The following is a 17859-nucleotide window of genomic DNA, read 5'->3' on the forward strand; positions in this document are numbered from 1 at the left end:
GCGGCGGAGGAGGGACCGCGGTGCCCGCCGGAGAGCCCGGCCGTAGGGGCGGGGAGTCTCCTCCTCCTCCCGCAGCGAGGCTCCGGCTCCCCGCACGCACCGGAGCGCCGGGCTCCCTCCTCCTGCTCCTCGTCCCTCCTCCCTTCCCCTCCTCCCCCCCTTCCCTCCCCGGGTCGCCGCGGCTCCGGGAGGAGCGGGGGGGGCCCCGCTTCCTTCCCTCCCCCCCTCCTTCTCCCACCCGCCACGCCGCGGAGAGGCAGGTGAGGACCCGGCCGCGTCCCCGCTCCCCCGCCCCGCGGGAGAGGCGGCCGCGATGGCGGCGGCGCCCGCCGAGGCGCTAGGCCCCGGCCGCCCGCCCCCAGCCTCTCCCCGCCGGGCGGCCCCGCCGCCGCGCCCCGGGGGGGAGGGGGTGGAAGGGGAAGGGGAAGGGGAAGGGAGGGGGCGTCCCTCCCCCCGGCCCCTTCCTCCACAGAAAGTTTCTCAGCAACTTTCTCCTGGGCCCGAGCCCCCGCCCGCGGGGCCAGGGGTCGGGGGGAGCCGCGGCCGCCCGAGGCTGGGCTGGACTGGGCTGGGCTGGGCTGGGCTGGCTGAGGGGGGCGGGCGGAGGGGAAGTAAGTTTGTGAGGGGAGGCCCCCACCGCCGGGCTCCCTGCGCGGCCCCTTCCCGCCCGGCTGCCGCGGTCGCGGGCGGTCGCTCGTTCCCCGCCCGGGTCGGTGAGCGGCGTGAGCCGGTCCCGGCTCCGCTCCCGGGCGCAGGCAGCCGAGCGCCGGCCCCGCCGGCCGCGGCCGGAGGATGTAAAAGGGGGAAATTCAGGAAATTGCGAGTCGCCCGTAGCTTGGCCTGCGTGGAATTATTTTCTATTATTTTTAATTTTTTTTTTCCTCGCTGTTCCGGTTTGTATCCCTGCGTCGAGCAGGAACGCGCCTGCTTTAAATTTCTGAGTCATTAATTTAAATGTTCGATCGTCACATTTCATCGAGCCTCATCGCCTTCCCCACGCGTTAAACCAGATGTATCGGGACACACGGAGGCCCCCGGCCCTGCGGAGGCTGCGCGTAACTTTCTGCGCTGTGCGGACCCGCAGGCTTTGCTGTGCGGGCAACTTCCCGCACATCCCTGGGGCCGAGGGCCGGCGTGGTGGCTTCTCCCTTACACAGTATTGCGAACAGTCGGGTTTATCGCGTTCATTTCGGAACGGTCCGTTCCCGGTGTCTGGTACGCGGGTGGCTATGGGCCGCTTTGCGCTGGGAAGACTAGGATAGAAATATTTCCGAACCTCAGGTTGTTAAGAAGGTGTGTTCAGATGTACCTTCTGGATTTAACCCTAAGGAGAGGCTGGTCATTAATTAAAAAACAAATGTTTGGATTTATTTAAACTGGCAGAATGATCCAAAACCAGTTTAAAACTTGTGGTGTGTTGCCAAGGAAGGTGTATTGTTTTTCTCTCAATAATTCATAGATGGCTGAATGAAATTTCAGGCAAATTTTGCAAGCAAAACTGACCTTTAGTCAGGGAAGCAAGATACGAAAGTTTACCTTAGCGTCTTTTTCTTTCATTTTTGAAAAGTAAGCCCCTGAAGATGGGTTTCTGATAAAACTGCCTTGTCAGTTACACTTGCAGTATCTCTGTCAGTAGGTAGTACAGCTTTGCCCTAACTCTATGTTTCTGCAGTCTTCATGGGTATAAGAACTTGCACTTCCACTCATGTTTCTGATACATGGCTGTAAATTTAGCTGCGCAAGGTTCCCGCTGAACGTGGAACGGAGACTATAGGTGTGTTTTGCACAGTCCGGTTGCCGGGGTTAATTTTGGGATGAGGTAGCATCTGTGAGGGGAACAGAAGGAGAGCTGTGCTGAATTTCAGAGAAAAAGACCCAGCCATACCAGGAATGTGAAAGGGTGACAGTAGCTGGTAGCAGTGATTGCCAGTAATTATTCCACAGGTTTTGTTAGCTTTATTTCCTCAGGAGGTGCAGCTCAAATGCAACTGCAGTATGTGTGTGCCATCAGTCCCTCTAATAACTCTTCTGGCTGTTAGCCAATTTCAAACAAATTTGGCAGGAGAGGTCTCCCGGATGAGCAATTTCTATAAAATTTGTGAAAGTAAGGAAGCCAGGTAGAAGAGAGCTCTTAACCTGCACACAGGAGAGTTCGTGTCAACACATCTCAAGCTGGAAATTGATGCAGGAAATGGGGCCTCCCTGGTTTTGCTGCTCACAGAGCTACTGGTCCAGTTTTCAATAACTTTGTAATGTCTGGACCCCAGAACCGCTCTTTGTAACATGAAGAACTTCATTCAGAATGGGAGTAGTGAGCCCAAGGTAGCTTTAATCTGTGTTTTGTATTATAAAGAGAGATTTTCAATGGAATATTTATTACCTAACAGTAGTTCTTTGGCTATGAAACAAATAGACGGAACTGAAAGTACATTTAAATTGCTGCATTATTTGAAATCACTAGAAAAATACTTAATAAATCTTTGGTGTTCTGTGTACATTTATTTTTCCCAGACCTCTATAGACAGAATTACTGAAACACTACAGTTCACAATTTAGGTTTTATAATCGATATTCATGTAGCAGAGCAGAGAACTACACTTCTGCACTAGTGGAATATTCTTTATTTTGAGCTTTGCGTACTTCCTGCCGCTCCTGAAGGATGAAAATGGCACTCTCTTTGCTCCGATAAATGATGGCCGTCATGTGACAGTGATGTGAAAGTCTGCTGTTTGGCACATGTCGGTTTATGTGGTCAAAGTTTACTTTATCAACAATGTAGCTGTATGAGTTTGCTTTTCTATATGTGCTGCCTGCGGACAAAAGCTGTATATTTTCAATAGATAATTCCTTGTGTTCAAACCGTTAGTTAAAAGAAACACATTATTTCATCTGTATTCCCGTCTTGGATCCAACTGTTTTGCCTCAAACTTTGATCACAGTTTGAGTAAGCTACCTTGATGTTAATCTAAAAATTGGTGTCAGCATTAACACAAGGACTACTTTAGGAATGCGTCCTTATTCTGCTGCGTCACATCAAGCAGCCTTTTTCAGATAGGACACCTTCTGTGCATACATACACAGTCTGTGGTTTCTGTGAAGCCCTCGTGAAAGTTTTCAGGCTTCTAGTACTGGAAGTCCTCTGCTAGTTGATGGAACAGATTGATTAGTGAGGGAGAAATGTACTTTCTCAAACTACTGTAACAGAATGGTTTAGTTTTTGTCCTGGAGAAGCCACCTCCAAATACAAGTAGATAGTTCATTTTCAGTATTTGTTTCATTTTTGTTCTCCTTGAGAATGCCAGTAGGGTGCTGTTTTATAGTGATGGATTTTATGATGTGGCAGCCACTAATTTTTTTATTTTTTTTTAATACAAACTGCTTTACAGTTGCCATATGGTAACTTCTTTCAATCACTACAATCCTCGTCTGCATTCAAACCAATGACTTAAAGCTGTAGGGTTCCAGATTGTATTATCAATTGCCAGGTTTTGAAGGCAAACCTGGACAAATTCCCATGTGTATGCTGAATTTAGTAGGGAAAAAGTCATACTGAAAAGATGCTGTCAACTAACTGTAGGACAGATTTAATTTTAGGTTTTAAGGGGTCATTACTGCATTTTCCACCTATGGAGTTTATTCTTAATGGTGCCAGTGCATCCAAGCAGAAACTGGCACCAAAGCAAGTTACTGAAACAAGTGGGACTGCACCCTTCGGTAAAGTTAACATGCATGGCTGCTTGCAGGATCAGAGATCAAGATGATAGTAACGTTAATGCTAGAAATTAAATAAGTAAACGTTACTACTTATGAGTTTTGTTCCCATTAGATTTAAACACGTTATTTAAAAATGTAAAGGTTAACTGGAAATAGGATGGGAAATACTCTTTCTGCTGTCACTTTGGGTAAGCACCTGCACAGAACACTGGGTTTCATGCCATGTTCCAAAAGTCAGTGGTTCAAAGTCACGCTCAGCTGAAATAAGCCCTCGAGCTGAGGGTCTCCTGCAAGGACTGCTAGCCCTGGCTTGGATCTGAGCCCCACAGCCCAGCGGGATACTGCCGTAGGGATCAGTGGTAGAGCGGATCCAAGGCTGCATCGGCTGTAGTGGCCAAGACTGGGGTGGTGTTTCAATTTTTCTTGACTGTAGCATTAGGTAATGTTACAGGCTATGGTTGGAGAGTGCCGAGAAAGTAGTGACCACTAAAACATCAGACTGGTATCATCTGTGTTTCAGCTTCTTGAGTGCTCTGAGATGTTGCCTAGGAAATCAGGTAACTTTTTTTGCTAACCTGGCTGTATTTTATCTTTGTATTTTTAGAAGGCAAATGCTATTATAATAGTGTTATATGAGACTCTAATAAGTATTTATGTTGACTACATCTGTATCTTAAATGTTTACGTAAATTCTGAATTCTGATGGTGCTACTGAACTTCAAATAATTTGTCTTTCAGATTGGTACTTCAGGGGGATGAAAAACTTCTGTGGCTTGAGATAGATGTTTATGTGGCTTTCTTCACACCAGAAATCTATAGAGAAGTCTGGGAAAAATAAGTGATTCTTCAGAAGTGTTGAGCCACCCCTTCAATTCAGATTTTAGGATCAGCTAGACCAGGCTTACAAAAGTGAATAACTTCATTTATTTCTGTTGACAGTGAAGTTGAGTAAACACACCCACATAAGTAAATCTTTGTAGACCAGGGCCTTTAACTTTGTTTTGGGGAAACTTTCAGGAGCATTTTGTGGCATTAATCAGACATTTAAAGTCAGTGTTCTTATTGGAAGACTTTGATTCAATGCGGTTAATTTCCTTTGTTTGCACATGCCCAAAGCACCTTCTGGTCTTGCAAAACTGAGACAGTAATAGTCTTTTATTTAGGGTGTGAATGACGGAGCATAAATGCAGTCAGGTCTTGAGTATGTTTACCAGGACTGATGGCCCTGTAGCAAAAGAAGGGTTGGAGTGGTGGATGGAGTTCATGTTCAGTCCCGTTCCAAATGTTTGTCCATAGTTCAGGCAAAATTTTTGATGGTGAGCATAAAGTTCAGCTTCAGGAAGAAAAATAGAATGTCTGGGCTAAAGGTTTTGAAATTTTCAACCATACTTAATGCCCTCCCAGTTTGTAAGAAAAGGCAGTGCTTGCATGAGGTATTTAAAGAGTAATTAGAGGGTACTATGAATCTCTTGTGTATTGCAGTTGTATAGCATTATAACTGTTTTGGCAGTCAGCCAGGAAAAGAAGACTTAAAACAAATTAATAGTGAACAATCCAGTTTTCATAAGTTATTTTAAGTATGGTTAGATAACAAAATTAATATTGATGCTTAAAATGTGACAAAGGAAAAACAGGTCTAAGCTGTTATGTGTATCTTCTTGCTTTTCAAGAACATTTTACTGAAAACTAAAATCATGACCGACACTTGTAACCACAGAAGAATCAAAAAAACACCCTCCAAAGTCCTTCTGTATACCTTGCTCTTTCTTTCCACGCTCTTCCTCTTTCAGGTTGTTTTTTACCAGCTTAGCTTGTTCAACATAAATACTGTATTTTGCCAGCAACAGTACCCCAAAGTCCAGAAGATAAAAGACTCTGTCAAGGATAGCGTGGCCACAGGCTTTTCTGGTTCTTAGGTGCCGTTCCTGAGCATCCAGTATTGCCCAGCATCTCAGGTGGTGGGGAGCAGTGGTGAATCTCTGGTCTGATTCAGAGCTATTTGGGCTAGATGGACTTCTGGTCTGATTCATAACAGCTGGCCTTTCAGTAGGCTTAACTTAATGAATATGTGCCTCAAAGATGAGTAACACTGTTAAGGCTTTGGGCAGAGCATGCTCCACTGAAAAATGAATATAGAATTAATGTCTAGAAAATATTCTCATTTTCAAAATAGACATTTATCTGAAACTAGCATTCAGTTGCCAAACTGTGGGAAAGAAAACAAAGTGCTGTGGTAGAGGAAAGAAATTGGAACATAAATGCAAAAGTTCTGTATTTCATTGTAAACTGTTAAAAACAAATCAGTAAGTTTAGTAGTACACCTTCCAAATTATTTTTTGAGTTCTCTTGTATCTCCTTTCTTTGCCTTCATTCTGATGCTGTTCTTCTGAATGTCTGCAGTTTGAGATTAAAACCTTACCTTACTGATTTCCAAACCGGGGTCTTCAGAGACATATTAACAGGCAAAAATCTGTAGTGTTTCAGTTAAGTTTAGCAAGGTTAGTCTGTGAGAAACAGAGTATTAAGTGTGGCATGTAGGTCTGATATTTGTATAAAACAATGGTCTCCAAACATCTTAAAAATCTGCACCAAACCTAATAGCAAACTTCACATTTTAAAAATCTGTAAAGGCGTGGCATTTATATTCATGTGAGGACTAAGCAAGGGTGAGATGAAATGTGAGGAAAGTTTAAGGTGATAAAAGCGAGTGTTTTGTGTCCCCTTTCCCATTAATTCTTGAGCTCAAAACAGAATGTACCGGCAGAATATTTACTAGTACTGGTGTTTTTGTTGATACATAGTATTTAGTATTTGTAACTATCTCCTATTCTAGGAGTTCAGTTGAAGTACTCCACGTTCCCTTAGAGATGTGAATTTTCGTTGGTCTATGATGAAACCGCAAGCGTATGTAATAGTGCATTTTATGCACTTGTAATTTCTCTTAATAGAAAATCTTGCAATACTTCAGTGACAAGTGAACCTGAAAATAGGGATTTTAATTTTGTTTTCCTAATGGGAATTTATGCAAGGCCTAGATAAGATTCGTAGGTCAAAGACCATTCTCTACTTTGCATGATGACTAGCCCAGGTGAGTTTTGTATCATTCTTGTGAGAAAGCTGTCCCGTACTGCATGGAGATGGAAGACTTGTTTTCTTGTTTGTTTGTCTTTTATCCTAAATCTTGACAGTGCTTCTCCTCTTTGATGCGCATGTTCATTAACTAAAGCCTACTGGAAGAACAGCTGTCATGAATCAGACTAGAAGTCCATCTAGGCAAATATCTCTTTAATTTTTTTTATTTTTCCCCTCAATTCAGGAGAAATTCTTAATGTGTCAAGTAAGTCTTTGGAAGTTTAGTTAAAGGAAAAATTTCAGAATGGGTTCTTTCAGCAACAGATGGCAGTTCTGGTTCCGCCTGTTCTAAATAAAAAGTATTCAGGTTTTCTTTCAGCTTGCCAAATTATGTTCTTTGGGGTTTTTTTGGGGGTTCATCCCCACCATAAGTTCTAGGTAGAAGATGCATTAATAGAGTGACAAAGTCCTGAAAGCAAAGAGAGGGAGGGGGTTGTTTAACTGATACCGATGTTAAATATTTGTTTAAAGGACTATTAAAGGTTATAATAGTATTGGCAAGATCAGGTCATCCATACCTAACTGAAAAACATGCATTGGAGAGAGAAGAAGAGTATACTAGTCTCGCTGTGGACACCCATGTTTAATTCTGCTTTCATAATAAAGTTAAATACTGTATTCAGGAACACTTAGAGCATAGAGCAAAATACTATTCCTTTTGAAAACAATTACCCATGAAGGAAAGAGAAGGGAAAACCAGGATAATTCCCGAGCTGTTACTACTAGTCAGTTGGGAAAATTTTCCTGACTAAGATTTCTTTTACCAGCAGCCACACTGCACTTTTTCAGGTCTGAAAAGTAAGTATTGTATTAATATTCTGTAGGGGGTGAAGAAAAGGGTTATGTCTGTTTGGGTTTGGGGGGGGGTTTTTAGGTCTGTGGTTTTCAAATGAGTGAGCAAAGTGCAAGTACAAAATTCTCAACTTCAGAAGACACAGGAATTAAATGCTGACTTGTATATGGCTGTTGGGGCTAAGATGCAGTAGTTATGTGGATACTTTTTTTTTTTGCTTTCAAGTACAGTTCTGTACTGTATTTTAAGTGCAGTTAAACACTTAATTCATAAATCATAGTGGTTGAGGTTATTAAGTGATAAGCTTTCAAAATAGCTTGCTGAATAATTACATATATTATGTAATTTGCTAAAGATATCAATCTTCTTTTTCATTTTAGCAAATATTTCTTAGCTCGTACACTGCAGAAACCTGTAGAATTGATTGATTCAGGCTATCGTGATGTATGTAAAATGAGACAAGCGATAGTTCATAGATGAAAAATTACTTCCCTCAAAACCTTTGACTTGTTCATACCAAGTAGTTGTATTTAAATATTCTGGAACTAATTTACATTGGTTATTAAATATAGGGCTCTTTGATTACGTCCTGTCCTCCCTCCCTCTTTAGCTTGTGTCTGACATACCTTCAGAATACTATTTAAATTTGGTGCATACATGGTGAAACTGTAGCCAAGTTAATGCAAAGTGACTTGTCTTAACAAGCATGACACCTTGATTTTATATGGTTATTTTAAATTATTATTTTAACTTAGCTTTACATCTGTGCTTCTTCGTTCTTTTCCCAAAGGAAGATGTTTAGTCTTACTGGTCAGTAAAATGCATTAACTATATATTAGGTTTACACTAATCTTATTAACTTTTTGCCAGGGGCATGGATTTTCTGCACGTGTACTTAATGTAATAATAAAGTGTCTTAATAATTCTTTTAAGCTATATATCTTAATTATTTAAGCAATGAAAACCCAATTTACATGCAAGACATTTTTTTTTCTTCCTGATTTGTGTTCAGTGGCATTTGAATGGAAATTCTGAAATTCATATAAATAATGAGCATCACATTTTAAGGTACAAGTTAATAATATGTTGCCTTTTAGATAAGGATATAGAAGGCAATAATTCTAAATGCAAAACACATTTTGTTTTAAATCTGATGGATTTATTTTAAAAAGGGAATGTTAATTTGTTAATTAATTTTGGTCACCAAAAGCTCTAAGGTGTTAGAACGAACAGATCTCATACTTGCAGGTTTTTGTTTTCTTTGAAAATAGGAAGAAAAATCTCTCCTCTGTCTTTTAACCTTATCTTCCCTAAATGTTTCTCAGGTTCAAATGAACAGATATCTAAATAATACTAACTGGGGTTGGTGGTGGGTGTCCTCTACACTTGTAACAGTTTATGTCCCTTTAGGTATTTAGTTGTTCAGATTCTGATGGCAGATGGTTATGAATGAGCTCTGCCACTTTGGTGATTTGAATTTGTTTAAAATTGTGGTGGCTGACAACATAGTTTGAATAATTTTTTAATTTAATATAGGCTATCCTAACAGTAAATTTGGGTCTTAATATAAATTGATGTTACAATTTTTAAAAATAATTCTTTCTCCACTTTAAATATTTTAAAAATGCCATCAGAAGGGTAACTTTCCATTATAACATGGCATGTGGTCAGTCAGCATATGATTTAACATGGTGGTGCAGGTCTGTTGTATTTTATTTTTGTTGTTATGCAAATACTTAGAAGTAAACATTGTTTGCTGCATTATATGTAGTATGGTATAGTCAGGTAACCAGGTAATTTAGGTGACAGAATCAAATCATATTCAGCCCATCAGAAATGTGCCAAAACTTTTGAGCCAGTGGACTGATCACAGTGCAAGTGTTCTTGAGGAAACCCTAACAGCACTGATGGAGGATTGAAAAGTTCGTGTTACTGGTGCATGATTTCTGCAGCTTGGAAGCCATAGCATTAAACTGTTATTTCTCTTAAAGTATATCCTAGACTTCAGGGATTGTTACTTTTTCCACTTCAGTTCCTCTGAAACTGAAAAGACAAGGCAGATGCATTAGGTAGTAGTTTTACAGTCAGAATATTTGAATGGAATTATATCCTCTTTTTAAAAACATTGCCATGTAAAACAACTTTTCACATGCTTTAAACTGAAATGGAAATCAGATTTTTTTTTCCCTTGTTTTAAAAAAAATGTTCATTTCATCAAATCAATTGGTTTTGGTTTGCTTTTTTTTTTTAAGCTAATTAGGAAGTGGAAAATCTAAACCTATTTTTATTCACATATTTTTTTGGCGTTGCTGTTCTAGGAGCTGGTACTTTTTCACACTGAAGTCAAGTGCAAAATTCCCCTTGACTTCAGGGAGAGCTGGATTAGCTTTACACAAAAGGACCAAATTGTCCTCTGGGATAAGTGGAGGCAACTCTATTGAAGTAGACTTCATTACAGTATAAAATGAAGACAAAGAAGTGTTGCCTGCCTTTACAGGCAATGAAATTGGATCTGTTAGCTCAAACAGCTAGGTTAATTTAGCAGTTGAATCAAAGACTTTTTTCCAGTTAGCACATTTATTCTAATTCACTACATCAAGCAGTAAGATGTCACTTATTTTTGACTACAAATATTTTACAGAAGCTAGAATCTGTTTATGAACTCTTTTGTCTGTGGCATAAGAATTATCCCAAGAAAACTCAAACACATTATAAACTGTTTGCAAATGTTCAAGCAGTTTAAGTAGGTGAAAGAGATCCGTGTACCAGTTAAATTTAGTAGGCTTTATGTGACAAGTTTTGTGGGGCTTGGTGGGCTTTGTTTGTATTTTCAGCATCAGACTGGCATCCTGAGTGACTTTCTGTGGTCTTGCTGAGGTGGGAAGAGGGTAATTCGTTTACACCAAAACTTGGACTGGGTGCTATCCAGTGTGTTTGCCAGTGGTAGCCAGAGTAATCCCACTGACTTCCACAGCAGACAGTAGCAGCTTTGACATCTTTTTTTATGCTTTACACAACCGTACCTGTATTGTGTACACAAACGATGAAGAAATAGTATTTGAAAAATGAACTCAAATATAGTGATTAGTCCTGTAATACTCTTCCATACTACTTGTAAAATGTATCATTTGTCACTCTTGAGTATCAAGTTTTCTTTCAGTGCTTCTGGTATCTGTTGGGATCATGAATTAATTCAAAAGTCTGTGTGATTATTTTGACCTAAGCACTCACTTTCTTGTACGTTCTCTTTGAAGTTTCACAAAGGGAAGAGGGGCTTGAACATTGTAATCTCCTTAGAATAAGTCCTTAAATGCTGCTCCATGTTTCTTTTTATTTCACATGTGAAATGTTAATAATCCCCTCCCTGGGAAGAATGCAGATCCACAGAGCTTTTAGCTGTTTAGCATACGTAGCTCTGCAAAAAAAAAATCTACAAATAACTCCTGCTCCAATATTTAGCTGGTGTTAAGGAGTTAAGTACTAAACTGAAATTCTCTGAAATACTTGAGGTGCTAAATTTACAAAACAAGACACAAGTACTGTTTTAAGATTAGTCATAGTTAGGAAGCTTATTGAACCACCAGCATCTTCCCGGAAACATCCTGTACTTTTGTTGTCTTCAGCTAGCTTCATCTATTCATGGTCTTAACTGCTTTTTGGTTTTTAGAAACTCTTGCTGCAACTTCTTTGTGACTAAGGCGCGTTGTCAATCAATCCCGTCCTCCCCATGCCAGCCAACTGTCCCCTTAATGCAGCAATTCACTTGAATGAATAGTGCTCATACTTTAAGGAGACAATTGCCTACCAGAGAGGATGCCAAGTTGATTTAACTTTGCACAAGTGTGAAAGAGTTTTTAAATGGACGCTGTCAACTAACATTGGCCCAGGGCTTCAGCTGCCTGGAAATTGTTATAATCTGATTGGGAGTATGTCCAAACTTGTTTAAAATATTTTAGTCAACTGCTTGGCTGCAGAGAGCATTAGTACCCCAGAAACTTGTCAGACGATCATCCTTGGTTTGTCGGAACTACAGTGGACGTGTCCTGGCCAAATGTACAACACGGCTTTTAAAATGAACTCTTTTTTGGCAGTACATCACTAAATTGGTGAAAGAATACGGGATTCGTGTTGTAATCTGCTCTTTCAGTTCAGTTTAATGCCACAGCGTGTGTTTGAAACACTTAGTCGGATGTGTAAAACCACAACTGTAGCCTGCCATTACTGTAAGATTACAGATCTGAGCTACCATTTAGGCAAACCAGCTACTGGACTATCCGCTACTTGAAAATGTTTAAAACTGAACAGAATTTAGGAAAACAGTATCGCTTCTTTGCTGGCTAAAATTTTTTTATGCCTTTTTAGTTTTAGTAGAGGTTGAAAGGATGCTTACCTTCTAGGTACACCATCACTCGAATGCTGAGAGCTTGGTGCAGTGCGTTCTTTCTTCCCCAATAAGTGTAAGCACAGGCCTCTTCTTAGCATAGTTTGAAGTCTGATATGTCTTCACTGCACTTCTGAAGGGAAAAGAGAAGGTGAAAAAAGTTAAGGAAGAAACATGTGGAGAAGATGCTCCCTGAAATTCCTGATGTCTGTTTCAGGGAGGCCAGGAAATCTGAGAAAAGCACCTACTTCTGTTAAGAGCCTGACAAAATATGGGAGTTATACTAGATGTTTAGAAAGAATTCAATTAACAAGATGCTCAGTTTAAAGGAGAGAAAGATTCTTACAGGCCTGATGGTTGGACGGTACGCCTGGTAAACTTGTGTTTTCCCAACAGTAAGTAGTGAGTATATTTGGGGGTGGGGAGGAGGGTGTTTTCCTTGCTTTTCTGAGATCATTAGGCCATACAGCTGCAACAGTATTGCTACTGGTTTAGATACATTTGTGGAGAAAAAAGAAGTATTGTTGTTTCAGTGCCTGGCTGGAATAAGTAGTTTGTTAAGCAGTGCCATGAGATTGTTAGTTGTTTTGAGGACATCCCAATTAGTAGATATGCAACTGTTAATAAGTAAGTCTATTGTATACAACAGAAAAAAAAATACTTAGATTGGAAAAGATGAAGAACAGGAGCGAGAATAACTTCCAAATACGAAAGGCCAGAAGTTGATCGGGAGCTGTCAGCATAGCATGGATATATGATGGGGGAATCATGTTTAACCACCTCCTGTGATGAGATGACTCGCTGGGTGGATGAGAGCAGAGCAGTGGGTGTTGTTTATCTTGACTTTAGTAAGGCTTTCAGCATGGTCTCCCATAGCATCCTCACAGATAGACTGATGAAGTACATGCCAGGTGAATGAACCATGAGAGTAACTGGCTGAAGTGCCAGGCTCAAAGGGTTATTGTCAGTGGCACAAAGTCCAGCTGGAGGCCAGTCACTAGTGATGTACCCCAGGGCTTAATACTGGGGCCAGTCCTGTTTAACACACCTTTGTTATTGACCCAGGTGGTCACAAGAGAGGTACACCCTCAGCAAGTTTGCAAAGGATACAAAACTGGGAGGAGTGGTTGATAGACCAGAGGATCATGCTGCCGTACAGAGAGACCTCGACAGATCGGAGGAATTGGCTGACAGGAACCTCATGAAGTTCAGTAAAGGGAAATACCAAGTCCTGCCCCTGTAGAGAAACAGCCCCAGGCACCAATACGTGCTGGGGGCTGCCTGGCTGGAAAGCATCTTGGCATCAAAGGACTGAGGGCTTGTGGTGGAAAAGATGTGCGTGATCCAGCAATGTGCCTTTGCAGCAAAGGCAGCCAGTGGTGTCCTGAATGCATTAGGAAGAGTTACCAGCAGGTCGAGGAGGTGATCCTTCCCGTCTACTCAGGACTGGTGAGGCCACACCCGGAGTACTGTGTCCGTTTGTGGGCTCCCCAGTACAAGTGAGGCATGAACATAGTGGAAAGAGTACAACCAAGGGCCTGGAGCATCTCTCCTATGAGGAAAGCCTGAGGGAGCTGGGGCTGCTCAGCCTGGAGAGGAAGGCTCAGGGGGATCTTACCTGATAGGGTGGAATAAAGAGGACAGAGCCAGGCTCCTTTCGGTAGTGCCCAGTGACGTGACAATAGGCAATGGAAATTCCATTTAAACATAAGAAAAAAATGTAGGGCTTTTTTATTGTAAGGGTGATGGCACGCTGGAACAGGTAGTCCAAAAAAGTTGTGGAGTCTCCATCCTTGGCAATAACTCAAAACCCAACTGGACACAGCCCTGAGCAACCTGCTGTCTTTGACATGGATTTGAGCAGGGGGTTTGGAGTAGACAACCTCCAGAAGTCCCTTACAACTTCAGTTGTTCTGTGATTTTCATGAAAGGATTTAAGAGGGTCACAATGGTAAATGTGGTAGCTGAAACAAAACACAGGTGTTGAAAGGCAGAATATTTTTGTTTAATTTGGCAGCCAGATTTTTGTTGTTGTTTCTACCAGCTTTCTTATGACAACTTGGGAAGAGGGGAGGTAACTCTTTGCAACTGCATTGTTCTCTTGGGTTTCTTTGCTTTCTGCTATTAATATCAAGTCTGTGTATGGCTTTATTGTCCATTGTGTCCTCACCCCCATGGCAGCAGTGTCAAGGAGTTGGGTACTGTTAACTTCTCTGCTGCCTGGGAAGACTGAGCAGCACCAGAGGCTTTTAAATCAAGGAAATGTTTTAATCTCATATTTGGAAAGGTGGTTTTTCAACAACTGTGATATTGTCAATTTTTTTTCTTCATAATGCTGTAAAAACTGAGAATCTGAACGCTGTGCTTGCTCCAGCGGTCTCTTTACCAATGGTGATAACGTGTTGGTTTTGACTTTCTCCCTACTAAACATACTGAATTGATAAATCCACACTGTGGTTGTGTTGGTGTTAGAACTACAAACTTCCGTTAGACTAATACAAAATACAGAGGTGAAAAAGAGCTGAAACAGTTGCATGTGGATTTAAACACACTATTAAGTTTAACAGATTACCAATAGAAATATGGTCACAATGAAACCTAGCATTTGAGCTTGCATCACAGAAGGGCACCTGATCAGTTTAGTAAGATGGGACTCATTTGTTTTCAACTATTTGTCTTTGGATTTAGAATCACAGAATGGTTTGGGTTGGAAGGGACCTGAAAGATCATCTAGTTTCAGCCTCCCTGACATGGGCAGGGACACTTTCCACTAGACCAGGTTGCTCAGAGGCCCATCCAGCCTGACCTTGAACATCTTCCAGGGAGGGGGCATCCACAGCTTCTCTGGGCTGTTCCAGAGTCTCACCACCCTCACAGTAAAGAATTTCTTCCTTACATCTAATCTAAATCTACCCTTTTTCAGTTCAAAACTGTTACCCCTCGTCCTGTCTCTACACTTCATGATGAAGAGTCCCTCCCCATCTTTCCCATAGACCCCCCTCAAGTACTGGAAGGCCGCTATAGGGTCTCCCCAGTGCCTTCTCTTCTCCAGGCTGAACAACACCAACTCTCTCAGCCTGTCCTCAGAGGGGAGGTGTTCCAGCCTCCTGGTCATCTTCGTGGCCTCCTCTGGACCTGCTCAAGCAGGTCCAGAATATGAATAGAAAATAAGATGAAAGTCAACACTATGCTGAAGAAAAATTGGATTAACTTGGACTTGAAATTTAGAGAGCACTTAGAAGCCTTGTGAAACAAAACTGAAATTTAACCCAATTGGTGAGGATAAAAATACTTGTATATACTGAAAATTGGTTTGGTTTAGTCCTTGTCTCAAGTCACCTGCTTGTTGGTTGTAATTTCTGCAGAAATGCTCAATTCCAGTCTTCTAGCAAGACATTAAAAGTTATACTTCCCTTTGAACAGTATCTCATTTGTAAATGAATAACTGTGTTTCCACAACTCATTTGTGTTTTCTGGTAATTAGGACAGCTATTAAGTAGTAGAGTGGCTACCACTGCACAGGAGCACGTATTTATGGAACTGTCATTTACAGACTGGAAAGATAAGAGAGTTCTTTTGATAAAACTAAATGTTTGTAGTATTACTGTTACAGTAAATCTGTATCATGTACGTACTGATCTTCCCAAAGATAGTGCTTAAACCATCTAAGGAAAAAACCCCAACCCTCACATGTCTTTAGAGAGGCTGGTCTGTGCACTTGGAAGTACAGCTTTCCAAACAGCAAGCAAGCAAGGGTCATTGTACTGTCAACAGTAAGCAACAAACACAACATCTAGTTAAGATATAAATGTATGTATGTATGATCTGTAATGTCTTAATCTGCATGTGACACTGATTTTATTTTAAAAAAAAAAAAAAGGCTTTAGGAGAGATCAGAGATCTGGGGAACTACAGATCAATAAGCCTGTACTAAGTAAATCAGTCAAAATAATAATGAAGACAACATGAATAAACATGATATATGGAGGAAAAGTTAAGAGCCTGATATGAAGGGATCTCATGTTTTGCAAACTCACTGGAGGTTTTTTGAATGCAATCGCGTGAATAAGTAAGATATGACAAAAGTAGTTTACTTAGATTTTCAAAGGGCATTTGACAACGGCTTCCACCAAAGAATTTTGAAGAAACTTAAGCAGCCATAGGATAGGGGAAAAAGACTTAATGGGGTTAAATTAATGACTAAAACATAAGAAATGGAGAATTGGAGTAAACAGGGTAGAGAGGGGACCTGGGTAACAATTTTCCAGGGTTCTGTTAATGGCAAATATTCAAGTCCATAAAAGATATAGAAGAAAATTGAGCTCACAGACTTTACTGGTGGGTAGTAGATGTAAATAAAGGCAGAGCTTAGCATTGCACAAGGACTTGAAAGTGCTCGGCAACTGGACAGTAAAATGGCAGATGAAATTTCCCATAAATAGCTTCATGTGGTGTATTTGAAGGTGCGAGGAGCAACCTTACCTTTGCATCTTAAAAGATGAGCTCAAGGCTGACTATTGCCACTAGAAATGGTTAGGAAAGAAAAGGAGAATAATGATTATATTGTTTAAAAAAAAATTTACTGAATTATTTTATATAGTTCTGCCCCACTCACCCCTAACCCTGTCATCTTCTCAGAAAGAACATAGTTGAAGTTTTAAGGAAGAGCAAATATGAAACAAATTCCATAAGAGGAGCAGCATGAATTCATTAGGGTAGAAATGGTGACCAGAAGGTGGTGTGACAGAATCTTGTAAAGTGTTCAGTAGCCAACAGGACATATAAATAGGGAGTGTTTGTTCACTGTCTTTTTTTAGTGCACACACACTGAGAGGTAACTAATGAATCTAGCAGCTGATGAATTGAAAACAGACAAAAGGAGGTGGTTCTCAACAAAACGTGTAATTAAGCTATAGAATTTCTTGCCTCAGGAATTTAAGGAGGCTAAACATTACATCAGTGCAGAGGAGAACTGCCGTTTCATGGAAGAAGAATCATCAAATGCAAATACCTATTCTTGTTCAGGAAATCCTGCTTCTGCCAACTGTTGGGGGCTCAGGGAGTATTCTGGGAGGTATTACTATATATTTACTGTGCACTTACACGCTTTGCTTGGTATCTATTATTGGCTGCTGTTAGTGAGAGGGTATTTGAATGGACATGGACCTTTGGGTCTTGCTCAGTACAGCCATTTCTTTGTTGTAAAGGCTGTCCCCCCCCTTCTTTTTTTTTTAATTTCTTTCACTTGTTTTCCAGAATCCTATCTACCAGGTGCTCAAACCTTAGCCCAAAATGGGGCGCTAACCTATTTAGGGAGTGGTTTAGAGCCACTGGCTACATATTTTTCTCTTTGTGTGACCTTATATGTGCACCTAAATATAAAATCTCCATGAAGCAAGGGTCATGTTCAAGGCAGGGTTAGGACTGCAAGTACATGTCAGTTGGTGGCTTAATTTCCTATGATTTTGTCCTCTTACTGCTGCATAGTACCTTTTTGGTCATATAATGGATGCACTTCCAATCGCATTTCTCTCACGCGCTCCTCAGACAATAGAGGCCCTTTAGGGAAAGAGGTGTTTAAGGAAGAGGAGTTTTTGAGTGGGTCTTGATCAAACAGATGCATGGTCTGGGCTGTCTGTAGGCTGGTGATTTCTGATCTCCCTTCAGACTCCTATGCGGTGATTCCCTCCCCCAGACATGCTAAGCCCCCATATCTCTCTGTTGTATGTCACCAGCTTATTGATAAAAATACACTTCTTTGCGACTGTAGTGACTATTGAAATAATCAAGGGATCTCTCTACCTGTAAATGGAGAAGTAATATTAAGAGGACATTGTAC

At 41.1% G+C, this 17859-nt stretch overlaps 1 protein-coding gene across 1 annotated transcript in view; it reads left to right on the forward strand.

The window, feature by feature from the left end:
• Positions 1-78: 78 nt before the first annotated feature.
• Positions 79-17859, forward strand: part of YES1 (YES proto-oncogene 1, Src family tyrosine kinase) — a 51908-nt gene continuing 34127 nt past the window's right edge. Inside the window, exon 1 of the mRNA XM_074879042.1 lies at positions 79-260. The gene's annotated coding sequence lies outside the window, so the exon portion shown is untranslated. The remainder of the gene's footprint in view (positions 261-17859) is intronic.

Source organism: Strix uralensis, chromosome 1 (genome assembly GCF_047716275.1).
Source record: "Strix uralensis isolate ZFMK-TIS-50842 chromosome 1, bStrUra1, whole genome shotgun sequence".
NCBI lineage: Eukaryota > Metazoa > Chordata > Aves > Strigiformes > Strigidae > Strix > Strix uralensis.